Source organism: Mustela lutreola, chromosome 3, assembly GCF_030435805.1.
Source record: "Mustela lutreola isolate mMusLut2 chromosome 3, mMusLut2.pri, whole genome shotgun sequence".
In the NCBI taxonomy this organism is placed as follows: Eukaryota; Metazoa; Chordata; class Mammalia; order Carnivora; family Mustelidae; genus Mustela; species Mustela lutreola.
In genome coordinates this window covers 129,412,727-129,434,289 of record NC_081292.1, presented here as the reverse complement: position 1 = coordinate 129,434,289, position 21,563 = coordinate 129,412,727, and the positions used below count along the sequence as shown (strand labels likewise).

The 21,563-nt window shown below is 41.4% G+C and overlaps 1 protein-coding gene across 11 annotated transcripts in view; it reads right to left on the bottom strand.

The window, feature by feature from the left end:
- The window catches only part of LYPD6B (LY6/PLAUR domain containing 6B), a 179,578-nt gene that overhangs the window by 116,096 nt on the left and 41,919 nt on the right, over nt 1–21,563 (bottom strand). For 4 of the 11 annotated variants that reach the window (XM_059166816.1, XM_059166813.1, XM_059166818.1 and 1 more), the window contains one exon: nt 1,812–1,933. The exons of the other annotated variants lie outside the window; for them this stretch is intronic. The gene's annotated coding sequence lies outside the window, so the exon portion shown is untranslated. The remainder of the gene's footprint in view (nt 1–1,811; nt 1,934–21,563) is intronic. 11 annotated transcript variants of the gene reach the window in all.

Below are 21,563 nucleotides of genomic sequence, written 5' to 3'. Positions count from 1 at the left end.
ACAACTGGAGTGACAATACCAGACAGTGTACATTTCACAGCAATATGTTTTATATATTTATATTTCTAGGAATAAAAATAGCCATTTCATAAAGTGATCATTAATCAAGAGGACAGAATAATCCTAAACATTTTTAAATCTATTATCAGAACTTCAGAATAAAAAAGAGGAAAAAAAAAAACTCCTTGAACAGTAAAAATTAGAGAAATCTGTAATTATAATTGGAGATTTCAATACCCCTCTCTCAACAATTGACCCAACAAATAGAAAATCGTTCAGAATCTACTATGACCTACTTGCCAATTATAGAATATTCTACCCATCAAAAGTGGAATCACTCTCTTCATATGCACATTTAACAAGACAGAACCTGGGACGCCTGGGTGGCTCAGTTGGTTAAGCAGCTGCCTTCGGCTCAGGTCATGATCCCAGCGTCCTGGGATCGAGTCCCACATCGGGCTCCTTGTTCAGCAGGGAGCCTGCTTCTCCCTCTGCCTCTGCCTGCCATTCTGTCTGCCTGTGCTCACTCTCTCCCCCTCTCTCTCTCTGATAAATAAAAAAAAAAAAAAAAAACAAAAAAAAAAAACAAGACAGAACCTATTCTGGGCTATAAATCAAATCTAAATACATAAACAGTATTTTAAGTCCTAGTTCTCTAACTACATAGAATTAGAAATCATCACCAAAGATCTCTGGAAACTCCCCAAATATTTGTAAACTAAAACATAAACCTCAACAGTGGGGTCAAAGGTTAAAAATAAAATTAGAAAGTATTCTAAACTAAATGAAGATGAAAACAGAGTATGTGGGACTCTTGAGAAAAATTTACAGCACTAAATACCTAAATGCCAAATGCTTCAAGAAAGCCTCAAATCAATAGATGGGAGAATATTATGAACTTTATGGCAATAATTTCAGAATCACAGGTTAAAAGAAAAAAATTCTTGAAAGACACAAGTACCAAAGCTTACTCAAGAAGAATTAATAAATGTAATAGCACTATATCTATTCAAGAACTTGGATTTGTAGTTTAAAAACATTCCTACAAACAAAATACCCAGATGCATTCACTGGTGAGGCCACCAAATATTACTGAAGAAATACAAACTCCTCTCAAGCGCTTCCAGAAAAATCAAGGAGAAAATACTTTTCAATTCACTCTGTGAAACATTATTGTGATACCAAAAGCAGAAAAGGACCTTATAAGAAAACTGCAAACCAACATCCCTCATGAATAGATGCAAAAATTCTAAACAAAATGTTTGCAAATTGAACTTAATGTATAAGATAATACATCAAGACCACACAGGTTTTCTACAGGAATGCAAGATTGGTAAAAAAAAAAAAAAAAAAAAAAAAAAAATCACCAGAAAAATAAAAGTCAATTTACTGTATTAAGAAACTTTAAAAGAAAAACCATATGATTATTTCAAGAGACAGAAAAATCACTTGACAAAACTCCTACATCTATTCCTAATAAGGGGGGGGGGGACCTCAGCAAACTAGTAACAGAAGAACTTCCTGAATTTGACAGAGTATCCACAAGACACCTATAGTTAAATCACACTCAACAGAGAAACACTGTATACTCTCCTCTGTGATCAAGTACAAGAAAGTCCCCTCTCATCTCTTCTATTCCACATTGTACAGAAGCATCTAACCAGTAAACTAAGTCAATCTAAGAAGGCATCCAGACAGAAGTAAAACTAACTTAATAGAGGATATCGTGACCATGTATGTAGAAAACTTAACAGAAGGTTCAATGAAGCTACTAGCACAAATAAATGATTTTAGTAAGGTTTTTTGGGCACCTGGGTGGCTCAGTCTCTGGGTGTCTGCCTTTGGCTCGGGCTCCCTGCTCGGTGGTGGGAGGCCTGCTTCTCCTTCTCCAACTCCCCCTGCTTGTGTTCCTGCTCTCGCTGTCTCTCTCTCTCTGTCAGATAAATAAATAAAATCTTTTTTAAAAAATTGTATATTTATATACCAGCAAACAATCAGTGATTTAAAATCTTTTTAAGCACTTATAATATCATTCAAAATAAAAGCCACTGAAGGATAAATCTGGCAAAAATGTGAAGGAACTCATTACTGAAAATAAAACATTACTGAAACAGAGAAAAGAAAACCTGAATGGAAGGTTACAGCCTTATTCATAGATTGGAAGGCAGATACTGTTAAGTTGGCAATTCTCCCCTAACCAGTCTAAAGATTTAATGCTATCCAATCAAAATCACAAGAGGCTTTTTATAGAAAGTGAAAAGCTGATTCCAAAATTCATATGAAAATGCAAAAGAACCAGAATAACAGAAACAACTATTTAATTTCAAGATTACACAGTTAGGAGCAGTGAAGTAAGGAAAGGCACACGGATCAATGAAACAGAATAGAGCTCAACAATAGACATCTATTAACATATGAACAACTGATTTTTGACAAATGTGTAATGGCCATTTAGTGGGAAAAAAATACTTTTGGCAAATAGTGCTGGGACAATTGGATGTGTATTTGCAAAAATTTTAACTTTGAATCAAAACTTGCCCCAGCTGAGAAAAATGAAATCCACACAGATCGCAGATCCAAATGCAAAATTTGAAGTTTTTAAACTGTGAGAAGAAGAAATAGAAGAAAATATTGGTGGCTTTAGGTTAAGATTTCCTAAATATGACACCCAAAGCAAGATCTGTTGGAAAAAAAAAGATAAAATTGATTTCATCAAAATTTAAAACTTCAGTTCTTTGAGAGAACTGAAAAAACTGAGAGATTTAACTGTTAGAATAAAAAGATAAGCCGCAGGGCGCCTGGGTGGCTTAGTGGGTTAAGCCGCTGCCTTCAGCTCAGGTCATGATCTCAGGGTCCTGGGATCGAGTCCCACATTGGGCTCTCTGCTCAGCAGGGGATCTGCTTCCCTTCCTCTCTCTCTGCCTGCCTCTCTGCCTACTTGTGATCTCTCTCTGTCAAATAAATAAATAAAAATATTAAAAAAAAAAAAAAGCAAGCCGCAGACTAGAAGAAAATATTTGCAAATCATGTACCTGATAAAAGATTTGAATTCAGTCTATATAATGATACTCAAATATCATTATAGATAATGAGGATACAGCCCCATTTTGTAAATAAACACATCAAAGAAGATATACAAGTGGTACAATGCACATAAAGGATGCTCAACCTTATTACTCAGGAAATATTAAGACCACAAAGAAATGAAATGGCTCACGTGCCATTAGTGTTGGCACGGATTCAGAGGAATTAGAACTCCCACCAGAAATGGAACTCTCATTTTGGTGGGACATAAAATGGTATAACTCTTCCAAAAACAGCATGGTAGTTTCTTAAACCTACAACTACCTTTCCATTCCTAAGAGGAAAGAAAATATACATCCCTACAAAGATTTATACATAATTGTCCATAGTAACTTTACTAGTACCAGCCCAATGCCACCAACAACTCCAGTGTCCACCAACAGGTGAACGGATAGACAGACTGTGGAGTGATCACACAATGGAATGTTATTCACCAGTAAAACAAATGAACTAACGATGTGAACAACATGCATGAATCTCAAAATAATTATGCTGAAAGAAGCCAGACAAAAATGAGTATAAAACTGTACTCTTGGGGCGCCTGGGTGGCTCAGCGGGTTAAAGCCTCTGCCTTCGGCTCGGGTCATGATCCCAGAGTTCTGGGATCGAGCCCCACATCGGGCTCTCTGCTCGGCGGGGAGCCTGCTTCCTCCTCTCTCTCTGCCTGCCTCTCTGCCTACTTGTGATCTCTGTCTGTCAAATAAATAAATAAATTCTTAAAAAAAAAAAAAAAAACTGTACTCTTAACATAAAACTCTAGAAAATGCAAACTGGTCTACAGTGACAGAAGGCATTTCCCACCAGGGGAAGGGTACACAGAGAGGGGTAGGAGATTGGGATTACCAAAAAACCCAAGAAAGCATTTAGGTGTGATGAATGTGTTCATTATCTTGATTACGGTGACGGTCTCACAGATACATACATGTCAAAAGTTAGCAAATTACACTTCAAATACGTGAAGTCTGTTGTAGGTCAATTTTATCTAAAAAAAATAAAAATAAAAAATAAAAAAGAGAATGAGATTGCATATCTGAGGTTGCCCTTTTGCCAGCCTAAGTTTTGGCCTCATTGCAAAAATTTTTCTTGAAGAGCATTTAGGAACAGACTGACATTGTTAAGCTTAATGCTCTGTGAAATAGTCTCAACTAATTGTTTCAAAGGCCTGTGGCAGCAGTTTTCTGAGCTCATATCAGATGACACTTTTTTTCTTTATGTAAACATAAGCTAATGTTGCCACTGGATACCAAACAATGCTTCTGCTGCAGAAATCGCAGCCATATTCACACCCACAGCTAAGTATGTTCTTTCACCCGAAGAGGGCTGGAAACAATGCCCTTCATTCTGTGTGTTACGCCTGAAACTTTACATGGTCACTTCTGCAGGGAATCCTACAAGGGAGATGGCAGATCTGAATCACTAGTGGATCAGCTGTGGCAGGGGGGAAGTGTACACACACGTGTGAGAAAGACAAAATGAAGGAGACACAGAGGGACATAAAGATGAAGACCTTGAATCAAGTATCAAGAGCAGTGTTCCTCTTCTGGAACTTTCTGGCTTCAATCCAGCCATTTCTTCCCTACAGAAGAAAAACGGTGCTTGACATCTAAGTGACTCCATCTCTCCTCCATCTTCTAGCCCACTCTCTGGAATTCATCGAGCCCGCAGTCTCTCAGGTTTCGTTTATGGAGCAAGTACACACAAACACAGAAAAACCCGTGCATATTTGCTCATTTGAAGCCCAAATCCTTCCAAAAACAGTGCAAACGTTTCATTCTTTTCTTAGCAGAAGTTGTCAGAAACCTGTCTTACCGTGAAGACCTCTCTTTGTCACACTACAATAATCCCATCTTACATTTGGTCTTTTTACATGAAACCCGTGCTTCCTAAATTCAGTCCGTGCTGGTGACAACTTGGCTTTGACTAAAACAAAGAATCAACTCATTGGCAAAGATAAGGTCATTCTAAACACAAACGCACCGAGAATTAAAGCTGTGAGTTAAGTGCCTATAAGAATCTCCTGCAGCCTCTTACATGTGTTGTCACGTGAACCCTGAAATCATCTCATGCCATGGGGTTCCTGCCCTCAGGGATCTCTGAGAGACCATCTCCTGAGCTCCTGAGGCCAAGATGGATTCAGAGTTCCCATAAAAGTCTGAGGTGCTCTCAGGGCGCGGGAGCAAGCATTAGGGCCCCCATTAGCCCAAATGGCACCATTATACAAATCAGGAGAAGGAGCTCAACATGGGTAAAGGATTCCTGTGTGTGCACATGGCTTGGTGAGAGGACAATATCTGAGAGCCTTTGAACAAAGCCTCCCTCTGTCCAGGCCAACACCGCCTTCTGCCAGATAGAGCAAGGGCTGGATTTTGGCCCCACTTAACCCTTTGGCTCAGTGCCCTTGTGCAGTGAACAACAGGCACAACAGCTATCCTTGATGGTTTGCCAAGTACTCCCTAAGCCTCGGCATTTCCACGAGTTGCTATTCAATTTGTAAACCAGTGGCTGAATTTCTAGGGCTACTTGTGGTGTCTCCCCACCCAAACTGCTTTTAATTTCCAGCCTTTGGACTGTGCCATGGCTTCCACGGGGATGCAGAAGGGGAATACATTGGGGGGAAAAAAGGAAGCATCCTTGGAAAAAGCATCCACTGGAAAGCAAAGGAAGCATCCATTGGGAAAAAAAGGAAGCATCGCCAGTTCCCTTGGTGGTTCCAGATTTCCTCTGGTTTTGGCTCATCACTGCTAGACCAGCCCGCATCACCTGCCACACTCAAGGCTGGCTCTGGCAGAAAAGCACCATTCAGGAAGATGGCTAAGTTCCCCTCAGCTGTTCTGATACTGGAAGCCGAGGAATTAGCCAAGTTTAGAGGTATGCGCTTTTGCCAATGGCCTGTGCTAATGAACATCAAGTCAAGATAAATTAGTGAAAGCAGCAGAACCGACAACAAGAGGGTCTATTGTTTAAGTAAACGCGTGCTGTCTGAAAACACAACTCTGCCCTCCAAGATTAGAACATGGACAAGGGTTGGTTCAAGCCACAAGAGTGTGGATTAAAAATACGACAAAGAGGTGGGCAGCAGGAGGGCTCTGGGTTAGTGTGAGCTCAGACAGGAAGCAGATTTTTATTTGCTTTGCTTTTTACACTCCAAATTCTGGGTAACTCACAGCCCAGCCTACATGGTAGTTTTGAAAGGAGGATTCTAAATTGTTACTAAGTTCAACGATGGATTCATTAGCCTTTCTCAATAGCTTACACAAACCCTGTCATTTTAAAGTCCATACACTAAGACAGATTAGGTTCATAAAGCCCTGTGGGAAAGGGTAGTGAGGAGGAACTGAACTTACCCAAGAAGACGATATACTGGCTGGTTAGCTCTAATTGAAGCTAAGCCTCTACAGGGTTCTCTAGGCTCATCCAAAGGCCCACGACCCATTGGTGACAGGGCAAGGGGCCTGGGGTAAAAAGCAAGGGTTCCTTATGCCCAATCCCTTTCGGATCACCCTTCTGTCTCAAGACCTGGCCCTTTTTCTGCTAAGGTCAAAGGACTCCAACCTGAGCCCCCACTTTTAAAAACAAAAACCAAAACCCAGAGAGCTGTTTTTGAAGGCAAATTTGTAGAGAAATTAGCAGAGAAAATAATCCCTCTAAACTGGAAGTGGCCACTGGTATCAGCTCAGGTGTCAACGACAACTAATTAGCAGGACGGTATGGGACACTGAGTTGAGCAGCATTCTGAGGACACAACCTGGGCCCAAAGAAAAGAAAAGGGGATACAACTCCTTAATAAAATACAGGATCCAGGGACGCCTGGGTGGCTCAGTTGGTTAAGCAGCTGCCTTCGGCTCAGGTCATGATCCCAGCGTCCTGGGATCGAGTCCCACATCGGGCTCCTTGCTCCACAGGGAGCTTGCTTCTCCCTCTGCCTCTGCCTTCCACTCTGTCTGCCTGTGCTCGCTCTCTCTCTCTGACAAATAAATAAAATCTTTAAAAAAAAAAAAAAATACAGGATCCAGGGGCGTCTGGGTGGCTCAGTGGGTTAAAGCCTCTGCCTTCGGCTCAGGTCATGATCCCAGGGTCCTGGGATGGAGCCCCACATCAGGCTCTCTGCTCCGCAGGGAGCCTGCTTCCTCCTCTCTCTCTGCCTGCCTCTCTGCCTACTTGTGATCTCTGTCTGCCAAATAAATAAATAAATAAAATATTAAAAAAAAAAAATACAGGATCCAGTTCAACCTATCACCTCCTCTGCCACTCCCCATCCTTCCCAGCAGCCCCCAGCAGATAGAATCAATCTTTTCCTAACAGGAAAGAAGTTGGTGTAAGTGGTCTTCGTCACAACAAAAATGTAAAACTCCTCATACTAAACATAATGAGGACAAACCTTTCATTCAGAACAATAGCACTGAAACAGTAGAAGGACAATGCCTACTGAGAACAGCTCTATGAGACCTGCATGTAACTAGGAAGTAACTTCTGATCAAAGGCCCTGGCCATTTAGTTAGGAACTATCACACAGCTATGCCAATAAGCTTACAAGCGCTCAAACTCCAGCTGGGTAATCAGGTGTGACCTCACCCTGAGTGCTAGCTCTCTTTCCCATCTTTTGGAAAGTAAGATTTTAAAACTCCCTGGGTTTGTGGCACCTGGATGGCTCAGTGGGTTAAAGCCTCTGCCTTCAGCTCAGGTCATGATCCCAGGGTCCTGGGATCTGCTCCTCTGCTCAGCAGGGAGCCTTCTTCTCCTCTCTCTCTCCCTGCTTCTCTGTGATCTCCGTCTGTCAAATAAAAAAATAAAATCTTTAAATAAATAAATAAATAAATAAAAGTCCCTGGGTTTAACACTGTATTCCTCCTCAAGTTCAGCCACCACAAAAAGAGGCATTCAATCCTAGACTTCACATTGCTACTGACACCACACACACAGCTTTGGGGATCTCTGGGAAGCCTGAGATGGGCACGGTTGCATCCTGGTTATGCGGAGTCACTTCATTATTCAGAGGTATAGCATTCAACCATCCTAGAGTTCTACTGGGTTCCAGACTTGGGGCGGGGAGGGACAGAGGTCTTGGAACATGCATTACTGGCATACTCTTACTGGCACTGGTGTGTGATCCTCGCATGGGTCTCCAGGCGGTTCAGAGACCCACTCTGATCTCTAAGGAAACAGATGTTTAAAAAGGGCTTCTGGGGGCAGCTGGGTAACTCAGTGGGTTAAGCCTCTGCCTTCGGCTCAGGTCATGGTCCCAGGGTCCTGGGATAGAGTCCCACATCAGGTTCTCTGCTCAGCAGGGAGCCTGCTTCCTCCTCTCTCTTTCTGCCTGCCTCTCTGCCTACTTGTGATCTCTGTCTGTCAAATAAATAAATAAAATCTTTTTTAACAATAAACAAATAAAAAAATAGAAAGGGCTTCTGTCCTCTGTGAAGGGCTTTGTTTGACTTCCCTAGTCCAGTGGATAACAATAACAACACTTTTCTATAGATTTCACTAAAGTATAGACAGTATACCTCTAGGATCTCTGTGTACATCCAGCTGTATACAGAGGATGTTAATGGTCATTGGACATCAGGAAACATCTACTTAAGCAATTGTTCTGGCAGCTGGTCAGAAATTCAGGAGGCATTCTTCGCCACTGATCATCACTGTGACAGTTCAATATATAGGAAAGGCATGACAGCCTTGTGGATGTGCAGGACATGGCAATGCATCCACGTCCCATCAGCTCACGACTGTCTTCAACTATTCACCATTGAGGCTGTGTGACTTTACAAAATCTGTATATCTCTATATACATACTCACATGTATCTCTACATCTATGTCTACAGAATAGATATGTCAAAGTTCCAATGTATTCAAGAAGCCAACAAGTTTAACTTACTGAATCCATGCAAAAAGAAACCAAGCCCTTACCTGACCCCCCCTTGGGCATGTGCAACACAACTCACACAGGGAAAATAGGTTTTGACAACATGGCTCCAAATGAGTTTGGGAATGCAGAAGTTAGGGTAACCTCAGAAGATTTAAGTCTCTGGAGTTCACAATGAAATTCATAATGTGTCAACATTGATAGCTGATCACTAAGGAAATAACTCGGAAAGACCACCGGGGCCAGGCCTCTTAACTTCAAGGATTTTTTTTTTTTAATTTTTTATAAACATGTATTTTTATCCCCAGGGGTACAGGTCTGTGAATCAGCACTCACCAAAGCACATACCCTCCCCAATGTCCATAACCCCACCCCCCAACTTCTAGGATTTTCCACCATTCTAGGTTCACTCCCTCAAAAAAGCAAACAAAAGGCAAAGTTACATCAAGTGAGCAATTACTCACAGTTTTTATATGCAAGTTCTTTAAAAGATACTGCCTCAAAGTAATAAAAAAAAAAAGCAGTATTTGACTCAATGGCTTTTAAGAATTATACTCCCTTCTCTCTCCTCATTAAATAACTCTTGTGTCTGTGCATTAAAAATCATGTAGGATACGTGATGGAATGACCAAATAGCCCAAGAAAAGTGCTGATGGTTAGATATAAGCACACTTGTATTTCTCACTGATGAATCAACAGCCATGGACTTTTCCTCAAGTCAGGAAAGCAACCTAATTTAAGAGGGTTGTTTTATTGCCTGTCTAACTGGTGTAAATCTCTGATGAGATCTAGTTCAAAAATTCTGCCTTCTCCCTTTTACACTCATTCCCAGATACATGTATGCTATCTTCTAAAAGGTACAAGGATTCTAGGATAAATCCACACATCACAGGCCTGAGAATTATAGGCTCAACTGCTGCCCAGCCCAGTCTAATAGGGTCTGGCACTCCCCAGACGAGGTGATGCAACCTGGCTGGTCAGTATAGCGAATCAACACAGGATGTGCAGTCAAAATTCCATCCAGATGGATCAACAGCCATGGCCTTCTACTGAGAAAGGAAATGCCATCAAGTTACTTTTTCTCGTTTACTAGGAGTTTCACATAAGCAGCAAATAATGTTTCACTCATTGTTTATCTGAAATTCAAGTGTAACTGGATGTCCTGTATTTTATCTGGCATCCCTTCCCCCACCTTTGTGCGTTTCCATGTTTGGCATGCAGAAAAGGACCTTCCCAACACCTTGCTGATCCTGCAACTTTTGCAAATGTAAAGTTCAAGACCGGTACCTAGGTGTCTATACCATGATCTCAATGGCTTCATACCTGAAGGAGCCTCAAAGGGGCTTTGTCCTGCTCTTCCAGCGGGAGAGTTCCCTTCTGGGGGGAGCAGGGAGCCACCAGAGCAGCATGCCTCCAAGACTTTCAGGCAGTAACGCATGGTGACAATAACAATTGTATATTGCTATTTTTGAGCACCTGTTTACAAATTGCCAGAAACTGAAACTGGCAAGCATGTCTGATTGGCTCCCACTGAGGATGGAGATATAACTCCATTTTCGAGATCTGGCTAAGATCTGGCTAATACACCTATGAATTCTGGAGTTTTGAAGGTTCTATTCAAACTTAAAATTCTTTCCTTTGGGTAAAAAAGCAGCTGATCTTTTAATCTTTGGTCCTAAAACATTCTGCTCATTCCCTTCTCCTCTTGATGGAAACTCTACCTACCTCCATTAATGAATAACTTAGTAGCAACTCACTCTTTTCCCACCTGGGGAAAGTTTAGGAGAAAACAACAACAACAACAACAACACCTAAAGAAAAAAAAAAAAAATCAACCATCCAGAGATGGCTGAGAGGTTTAATTATTGCCTGGAAAGCAACACCTTTTCACAACATCTTTAAGACTAATTTTCATAATTACTTACTGATTGAAACTGGGACTTGCAACAAAGTAAACTCATTTCCATATTAATATTCGGTAATGATTAATGTAGCTCAGAGCCCAAGTTCAAGATGTGAAAGCAGGGAGTAAGTGGAAACAAAAAAATTTAACCCACGGGGTAAATGGGCTACTTCTCTCTCCAATGGTCTTCCATTCATTAACCGGCTTCCAACAAACTTGCTCTGTGATGACTCACCCAGAGGGACTTCAGGCAGTAACACAAAACCTCCACAAACCTCTTGACTCCTGCTTCCCATTTTTCTCTCTCCCTGTCTCTCCCCTGCTTGTACTTGTTTCTGTATTTTCTCTCCCTCCCTGCATAACCTCCTCCCCATCCACCCCCATTCATCGGTCTGTCCCTTTGGTGTCCTTTATTGATCTATCCTTTCCTTTCTCACCCTCTCACTGTCACTTGGGCCCTCCCTCCCTTCCAGGCCCTTGACATCTCTTGCTTAGTCTTGGGCTCTCTTGCAGGGCCTGCATTTTTAGTTTTGCTCTCGGTCTGAATCCAAGGTCTTGAACATCAAACAGTGAGCAATGATTACCCCGATGAGCGAAGAGTAAGTAAGTTTTATTGTTCAAACCAAGTACATACAAATCACTGCTGAGCTTCACTAAACTCCCATTTGGGTGGGGGGGCGGAAGCCCAGCTAGACACACACACACACACACACACTAATTTACACTGCAAGAATGAAATGTCTGTATTTATCTGGGAGAATGCTGTCACACAGGACTGCATACTGTCCTTGTAAGAAGAGAGATGTCCTTTCAGCTTTTGTCTTCGTCTGCCGTTACCACCTATGGTGTCCTTGCCGTCCTCTTCTAAAACAGTACTTCTTAAACATTCAAAGTCACAGGAGCTGGAACCAGGACACAGACTTTGCTAATTCTTTATTGTTCTGATAGCTATTTTTGGAGTTGCGACTTGATATAAGCCCATTCCTCCTTAGAAGTCCTTTGACAAGAGGCTAAGCAATGCCAAGCAATAGAACAACATGGTGATGATGTGAAGACCCTGCCTTACAATGAACAAGTTAGGCCTACGTCCTGACAAGGATCAGACGTGAAAATATAGGGATTGCAAATAGTGCTTGTGTTCCTTTTGTCCATAAATGTCCCTTCATTTAAACGAAGTTTAAAGTAAAATCTCATTTTATTCATTCTTCTTTCCAAAGAAGAATCCATCTGAGACTTAATGAATGCTTTCAAGAATTTCAGTCTTACAGGAAATGCATAATTACTCTCCTGCTCTAATAGCTACCATATCCAGAACTTAATGCCCAAGCGGTTAACCCCAGAGGAACATTCTCCTCTAACTATTCATTTCCATCTGCCTGGGGTTGAGGAGGTATTTTTCAGACAATCCTTTGGCTATTTGGTTCAACAAATCTAATTATGATCTTTACATGTACAGTATGTCCTCAAGATTGTATTATGTCCCTGGCATTCTAGAAATGAAGTTACAAAGCTTTTTTCCATTTTTTTCAAATGGGAGCCAGAGTCCAATCTTTCTCAGGTCCAGAGGTCATTTACTTTTAGTGAAATTATATTCTGGTATTAAAATCTTCACAACAAACATTTTAAAAATAAGAAGAAAAAAGAGCTTTATTCTATGTACTATTTACTTATGTGTATTCATTCACACACAGGGACCAAAAATAATTAAATCTGGACCAAAAATTAAGTAGATAATTATTTTCTTATTTGCTGGGAGAAATCTCATCATTATATATGTTTATTTTACGCATTTATTGTTTCACCACTTTATATATCAATTCCATGGTACCAAAGCCATATTCCATTAGATCAGGTACCAACAATAACAACAAAAGTCAAGAAAATTCTTATTCCATTATAATTAGGACAAAGTTGATGCAAAGGAGTCTGAATAACTGTTAAGAATCACAGATGAGGGGGTCCCTGGGTGGCTTAGTAGGTTAAGCATCTACCTTTGGCTCATGTCATGATACCAGGGATCCAGCCAGGCAGGCATCCTGCTTCCTCTCTCTCTTACCCTCCCCCCTCCTCCTGCTCTCGTGCACTTGCTATCTCAAATAAAATCTTTTAAAAAAAAAGCCACAAATGAAGCAGAAAATGCATCACCAAACCAGTAGAGCTGGGAGTCAGTGGGAAAAAATAATTTAAAGTGACTGTCATAAATCAGGGGAAAAAAATCATTCACCCACAAGAGCTAAAGAAGTAAAGTGCAGATTCCTAACACATACAAGAAAGCAAAGTCTTGAGGAAAGAGAAAAATCACAAATTCTAAGAGCCACAGATAACAAAATGCGATGTAAGAATACACATGTGGAAAGAGATTAAAGATATCCAGTTCATGTCTAGATAATGAACGGTGAGCCATGTACACCTCAAAATGCCAAATCCAAGGGAAAATACCTAACCTTGATCTTTAAAGAGATGGCCTAAGAGCACTTAGAGAAAAAGTAGAGATTGTCAGAAACCACCAGGGATTGTCCCAGAACGACAGGCAGTATATTACCTTTATTTTCTTCTTGAACACTGGTCCCAGTCTTATTCACAGAAATGCTGATAGGGTATCTTGACACAGTCCATCACAAGATCCCATCTGACCAGGGCGTATTTTTGTTCCAGGCCTCAGCACCAACACACATTACTTCCAATTTCCTATGGCCATCGGGCCTCCTGCCTGTTTAGGGTAAGTTGCATCTGGACCAATGCAGACTACATCAAACATCTGCTAGAGTCTTTGAAGTCAGTTTTCACCACTTGCCTTGCATCCCTCTCTTCTTCAATCTCTGCCAAAATGTAAATTCCCACTTCTGCATTCCAGAACTATTCTCCATCCTTGCTTTCTTTGGTAGCTATCTTCCTCAAAGCTTTCCACTGTACCTTTTGGCACCCCTGTTTCCACATAAAATAGCCCTTTGGCATCCATAAACTTGTATCAGAACACAGTTTCCACCTCTTGACTTAAACTGAAATCTGGCTCTCTCTTAGAGCTGTTACTTATTTCCCCCACTGATGCTAGCTATCCTCTCCCCCGAGTCCTGAGCTATGTGAAGCATTCATTTGACTATAAGGGACAGAACCCCATGATGGCAATGGCCTTTGGAGGTAAGACATTGCATTTCTCTCTCACATGAAAAGTTAACTAGGGGCGGGCTTCACAAGGTCAGGAGGAGCCCAGGTTATTTCTTAACTTACTGTTGTACCACCCTCAGAAGTACTTTCTACCTCATGGAACAGGAGGACTGTCATTTCATAAAAGAACAAGCACATGAGAGTTAGCCAGAAGAGAGAAGACTTCTAAAGAAGCGCTACAACTACATAAGCACCACTCCCACTTATATTCTATTGGTCAGAACTTAATCACATGGTTTTACCTAGTTACAAGGTAGGCTGGGAAATGTAGTCTTAATCTGGGCAGCTATGCTCTCAGCTAAAAATTATGATTGTCAAGGAAGAATAGATACAGGATTTTAACTCACAGTATCTGCCTCATGAATCTCAGATTTCAAGGCCATTTCCAGAACTGTACACCTGTCTTAGTTTATAAAGATCGCCTAGTCATTTTCACATTGGTTCACGGTCTTCATAACATCCCAAGCCCCAATGTCATCTGAGATGACTTTCACACATACAGACAGCCTACTCAACACCCTAGGATCACAATTATTTGACCTCAATACCAACATTTTCACCCTCCTTCCAGCTCTGCTATCACCTCTAACCATACACTAGACCTTAGCATGATCTTTGACACCTTAACTCAAACCTCCACATCAATCCCAACTTCCAGTCCTTCCAGCTTTCTTACTTTCCTCCTATTCATCACACATTAAAACAGCTAGATCCTAAAAGCTGCATTTTTTTTCCCAGTCTGACAGGCTTTCTCTCTATCCATCTCTTTCTTTCTTTCCTTCCTGCTCTTATTCCCTCCCAACCTTGCCTCCCTCAACTACTCTGGACACCACACTTGCTCTCATGAACTATCACCCAACTTTCCAAGCAAATCACCATCCTGAACCAATTGTTGCTAAACCAGTGGTCCTCAAAATTGGATTAAAATTGTCACACAGTCTTAAAACTGTCCTTTTATACTACTTTCTCCTGTATCATATTACAACCAATGTCTTCTCTAGGTTTCCATTGCAGAGGTGGCACAATATGTGATTCACAGGAATCACTAGTAAATGGTGGTTGGTTTATGGGTAAAATGATGGAAAGATGATTTGATGACAAGAAGAATACAAAGTGGACTATAGTATACTTAGGTAGATTTGTCCCAGTATGAAACAAAGAATGCCAAGGGAAGCTCATAAAAGGCATAGCTCAAGACAGTCTTACAGCCTGTGGTCTTACAGACCTTACAGCCGGTCTTAGACTTGTCCTGCTAACAACATTAATGAGGCTATAGGTGGTATAATTATTAAAAATACCAAAAACTTGCAACCAAAAAAGAGAAATAAATGTAATATGCCAGAAACAAGATCCAAAGACTTTCAGTAAGACAGATGATGGTCAAAATCAATCTACCATAGATGGACAGTTAGGTACAGTCTTTTAAATCATTTATTCATTTGCTCACTTATTTATCATATAAGGATAAAGCTCTTTATAGGTCCTTCATTTAGATCTGAAACCTCAACTTCACATGATGCAGAGATATAATGGAATCAACACAATGGGGTAAATGAAAATATACAGAAGGCTTTATGTTATTGCAACTGATGTTTGCTTGCTGAATGCAGGTCTTACAGCCTGTGGTCTTACAGACCTTACAGCCGGTCTTACAGTCTTACAAACCCCAGGCTGTGGGTTTCAAAATGTCAATGCCGGTCATGTACCAGGCACTTAGTAGAAATCAGTAAATAATTACATGAATAAAGAAATTCTTAGTGTTTTCGTATCAAGTTTTAAAGATTTAACATGCCTTGCCTTGCCTTATATAAATAATATCATTGGGTCTCCTGAGTTCTCTCCCCAATGGTCTGAGATAACCTTTGTTAAGAAACAGGATATTCCTTCAAAATAAAAGATTTCTGTAGTAGAACCACATATTTAAGTCTTACATAGAGAATTTTGTTATGTCTGGTTTAATATGAATAATCCTGCATGAAGAGGCTAAGCGTACTGACAGCATTGATAAAGATCATTTCCATTCCTAACATTCTGTGAATACCTCTGACCTCTGGCTTGAGCCAAAACAAAGCAGGTCTAAAATGGAAAGAAGTGATCCAGAAAGACGATTTAGCCACATTATTTAAGTGCACAATGATTTCATTTTGCCATGTAAGTCATTAGGACCCAGTGGTCATTTGGAAATTGAACCACTATCCAAAGGTCAGTCCATTTGCTAAAAAGCCCATACAATTGCATATGAATCTATGTTATGTTAATGCCTTTGGCTAAATTTAAGTTCTTTAAAGGATGGATTCCTGTAGCTCTGAAATATAAAGACTTTTTTCAAGATATACCTGCTATCATTAATTCAACATCTTGTGAGGACACAAAATCCTCACCATAGAAACAACGGGAATTCATGCAACGAGAACCAAAAATTCCCTGACCCCTTCAATAGACAAGTCAAGGCAAAGTCACAGATTGTAGGTTCCCAGAATAGGTAATCTCCATTCCTATCACACACTGTTGAGTACATTTTGTAGAGGAAGAAAGAGGTAGACTAGGAGCACAAAGGGACTACTACTCTGGAGTAAGACCGGAAAAAGGAAGGAGAGAGGAAGCACCAGATTTTAAATTTAGCACTTTGTGATACCTTGAAGCTCGTGGCCCCACGACTGCTCATTTTCTGAGGCTCTTTTCCCCTCCCAGGGCCTTCCAAGAAAGCCCACTATTCACAAACCCAAACCAACCATCTTTCTCCTTGCCTTTCTATCAGCAAGTGAGGAGACTCCTTCCCATTTTCTAGATTCAGCTGCCTTTGACTTTATAGTCAAATATGTAAATATGTAAATATGGGCAGGCTGTTTTACATCGGGTAAGTGTTTATGTGTATGCGAGTGGAGACATATAGTCTAGAAACATTTCATTTTGGAAGGAAAAAAAAAATGGGCTGCATTGCACTCTGGTTGGAACCCTTGAGCTAAGGTGCATCCATGCATGCACTGAAACAGCCCAGGCACTACCCCGAGAACAGCTTCCTGGCCAAGTCCTGGATTTTGATAGAGTTGTTTTTAATGGACCTTTGTCCCGCTACCTGCAGTAAGAGAGAGGCATGAGAGCCTAACTTCCTCCTTGGCGGGGGGATCCCAGTCTTCACTGGTGAGCCTTGTGAACAGAGCTACCTTCCTGTCCTCTCCCACAAGGCACTCTTCATTTTTCTTCCTGGACAAAAAAAATAAATAAAAATGGAAATAGGCTAATAAAATGCTTCTAATCAGAAAAGACTTAAGTCACCTTAACACAGAAGTTACCAGATAGAATCCTCATTCTCCTCTTTGCTTCGCTTTGGCAATTCTCAGCATCAAAGCTCTTCTTAGGTTCCACAATTTTACAACTGCCCTGAACAAAGCTGATCCTTAAAGAGAACTAACTCCCCACACACATACACAGCCCAGTGCTAGCACACTCAAAACATCCCGGTTTCTAAGCCAGGTGCCTAGAGTTAACAAGCTATTTGAAAGGGCTCCACTTTTTTACAAGCAGAATTTATCATTTAGCAAAACGTGTGTCCTTCAACATGCAGGATTACCAGAGTATCAAAAAGAACCACAGCCATAATTGCTTACAATGTATTAGATATTTTTTTTAAAAAATCACAAATCTATACTGATACTCACAAAAAGGGTGAATGAGGAAAATTGTTTAAAGAAGGCCAGCAGCGGGGCCCCTGGGTGGCTCAGTGGGTTAAAGCCTCTGCCTTCAGCTAAGGTTGTGATCCCGGGGTCCTGGGATTGAGCCCCGCATCACATTGGGCTCTCTGTCAGCAGGGAGCCTGCTTCTCTTCCTCTTTCTCTGCCTGCCTCTCTGCCTACTTGTGATCTCTGTCAAATAAATAAATAAAATCTTAAAAAAAAAAAAAAAAAGAAGGCCAGCAGCTCATTGTGGAAGCACTGAAAGAATTACAAAACCCCCATTTTGCAACACCAGTGTAATAGCTTGAGGCAGGGATCAAAGGAAGCTCAAAAACTTGGTTGAAAAGCTGTTAGGAAAGAAGATATTGGGGCGCCTGGGTGGCTCAGTGGGTTAAGCCGCTGCCTTCGGCTGAGGTCATGATCTCAGGGTCCTGGGATCGAGTCCCGCATCGGGCTCTCTGCTCAGCAGGGAGCCTGCTTCCTTCTCTCTCTCTCTCTCTGCCTGCCTCTCAGTGTACTTGTGATGTCTCTCTGTCAAATAAATAAATAAAATCTTTTAAAAAAAAAAGAAGAAGATATTTGCACTCTGCCAAAAACCACCCCACAAATTCTTACTAATTGCAAAGGGAAAAAATGTACTTTTGCGGTAGAAAGATCTGGCAGTTCCACATCAGTAATACCGTGACAGTAGGACATTCAGCAGTAGGCAACTCACAGCATCACCCACCACAGGGTTTGGGCAAAATGTCTCCTATAGTCCAAATGTTTGTGTCCCCAAAATTCCTATACTGAAATCCTAACTCTTAGGGTGTTAGCTATTAGGAGGTAGAGACTTTGGGATGAGATTAGGTCAGGAGGGTGGAGCTAATCCCATGAACAAATTAGTGCCTTGTTGAAAAAAAAAAAAAAAAAGGCTCCACAGAGTTCCCTAACTCCTTCCAGCATGTGAAGCTACAATGACAAGTCTGCAGACCAGAAGGGACCCTTACCCAGCCATGCTGGCTCTCTGACCCTGGACTTCCAGCCTCCAGACATGGGAGAAATAAATTCCTGTCTATAAAGCCACCCAGTCGAGGAGCACGTGGGTGGCTCAGTGGGTTAAGCCTCTGCCTTCGGCTAGGTCATGGTCTTAGGGTCCTGGGATCGAGCCCTGTATTGGGCTCTCTGCTCAGCAGATAGCCTGCTTCCCCCTCTTTCTCTGCCTACTTGTGATCTCTCTCTCTCTCTCTCTGTGTCAAATAAATAAATAAAATCTTTAAAAAAAAAAAAAAAGTCACCCAATCGATGGAATTTTTGTTTTAACAGCCTGAATGGACCAAGATAATGTTTCACCTGAATTTATTCCCATTTCTAGACTTAACTTCCAGTTTTAAGGAAATACAAAAGATAGAATACATACATAACACATGAGGAAACAATCAAGAAACCCATAAAGTATGCAAGACATATTCCAAAACAACTAGCCTAGACTCTCCAAAAAGTTAAAGAAGTTGATGTGCAGGATGTTCTAAGAGAGACAAAGGAGACATCTCAAATGCAATGAATGAACCTTGATTAGATCCTACCGTTAAAACAACAACAACAACAACAACAAAAAACCTCTAAGACATTTTTGAATAGGCAGGAAAATTTGAAAAGCATAATAAAACAATCACTGTTAATTTGCTTAGGTGTAGTATCATATTCAGGTAATGAAGGGAAAAGGTCCTTCCTCTTAGAAGATGCTTTCTGAAATATTTAGGGATGAAGTGCTCTGATGTCTGAAACGTGAGAGAAGCAGGAGCAGATAGAGAAAATGCTGTTGCTGGGTGTGGCGTAGTGGCATGGCCTAGGGAAGCTATTTCTTTTTGTCCTAACAGCTCTGCTGTGATGCCCCACCCAGCAAGCTGTGCTACTTTTTTCCCATTCAAGGATACTCTGTCCAGAGTCTCCAGACTCTAGCTGGGAGATAGGGCTGTCTGCCTCTGCTCCATGTGCAGGCATCTGGTTTCCTTCATGGACGGCACACCCAGGAGCACCCAAGCAAGGAGAGAGAAAGCTGTTCCACACCCTGGATTCCTTATTTCCTACAGGCAATGAGGTAGAAAGGGAGACCTGAATTATGGCCTTGCCCAGCCAGGTTCCGCTGACTAGCTCTTCCAGCAGTAATTATTAACCACACAGTGGAGTCCAGCCACCCTGGGCCTTTGGCTGGCACAAGAAAAATCCCAAATAATTTCCAGCAATAAAGATAACCACAGTTCTTGACTACTTACTATGCACCAGACATTGCGTCTGACATGTACCACAGTGTATGGAATTCCAGATGTGATCAATCTTCTGCAAATCGTTATATACTACAATCAACTACTGACTGAAACACTCCTTGTAAGCCAAGGCTCAAAACTAATTTGTGATATTATTCACATTCAAGGAAGGGAGAGTCAGTTATCTTTGCTTTAAAAAAAAAAAGGTAATTGGTACTGGGGGCAGAAGGAGGTTCACCCTTTCTCCCCTGAAAACCATTAATGCAAATCACCCCTCAAATTCTTGCCTGTTTAGGCATCCATAATCATTTATCATCAGAAAGAATGTACTACAATTAAAATCCCAGCTTGCTTCCTGATGTTCACCATAGCAATCAGAGCAAGAGAAGCAAAGATCTCGTACTTCACCGAGCTGTTCCTTCAGGCCATGGCAAATCTAGCCACTTGCCACTGCTCACGGCTCTTCCCACATTAGTGGCAGAACATTCAGAAGACTTTAAGGAGATGTTTCTGTCCTTAAAGTTACTGCAGAAAGTTACTAAGAGGGTAAAATTAAGTTTCAAATATGCCATGGGGATATAATAAAGAGGAAAAAAGACCTTCAAACCCCAAGGAAGCTAGGCAGGCGTCCGAATCTTGAAGGGCAGCAGCTGAATTACACGAACACGTACCCAAAAAGCACAGCAAACCATCCAGCAAGTGACTGCTGCGCTTACATCCGTGGTCCCTATGTAGAAGACAGTAACTTCCTCCCAATAGGAAAACTACACCGGAATATCATACAGCGATTGGAACTGAAGAGTAGCAGAATATGCCACCCCAAAAGATGACCACAGGCGTTCGGGACTTGCCACCAAAGTGGGTCACTTAGGGAGCAGGGATCGAACAGCTTGAGCTGGAGGCACTTGAGAAACAGCAAACGCAGGGAGAGGCCATCTCCGAACTCCCCAATCTGCCTAAAGACATAAGTAGCTCCTCCATAAGTAGCTCAATTATCATAAATATCCTCCCAGGAGTTTCATCAACCCGGGAAGACAGACTCTTGTCACAGAAAAGACAACGGAAAGTCAACACCACACCCAGACTTTGTCACAAATGTCCTACTTCTCTTCTGTTCTTCTAAGGGCCCTTTATTTCGGCTTTCCTAAAAATCATTTGCTCTTCCCTAGGAGCCCTACATCCCACTCGTATTTCCCTGAGAAGATGGTATTTAATTCTGAATTCTAAACTGCCTCAAGGAACTACTTTTCTTTCAGTGTCTCTCATGTATATGTAAGGTATACATGTGAATAAACTACTGTTCTTCTCGTTACTCTTTTTTTTTTTTAAGATTTTATTTATTGATTTGACAGAGAGACACAGTGAGAGAGGGAACACAAGCAGGGGGAGTGGGGGAGGGAGAAGCAGGCTTCCTGCTGAGCAGGGAACTCGATGCCGGGCTGGATCCCAAAACCCCAGGATCATGCCACGAGCTGTAGGCAGATTCCTAACAACTGAGCCACCCAGGCGCCCTGTTACTCTGTCTTTTATTTTAAAAGTTCTCAGTCAAGAACTCAGAAGAGTAAGAGAAAAACTCTATTTCCTCCCCCTGTAAAATAAATGGTCATCCCTAGAGGCCACAACATGGCTA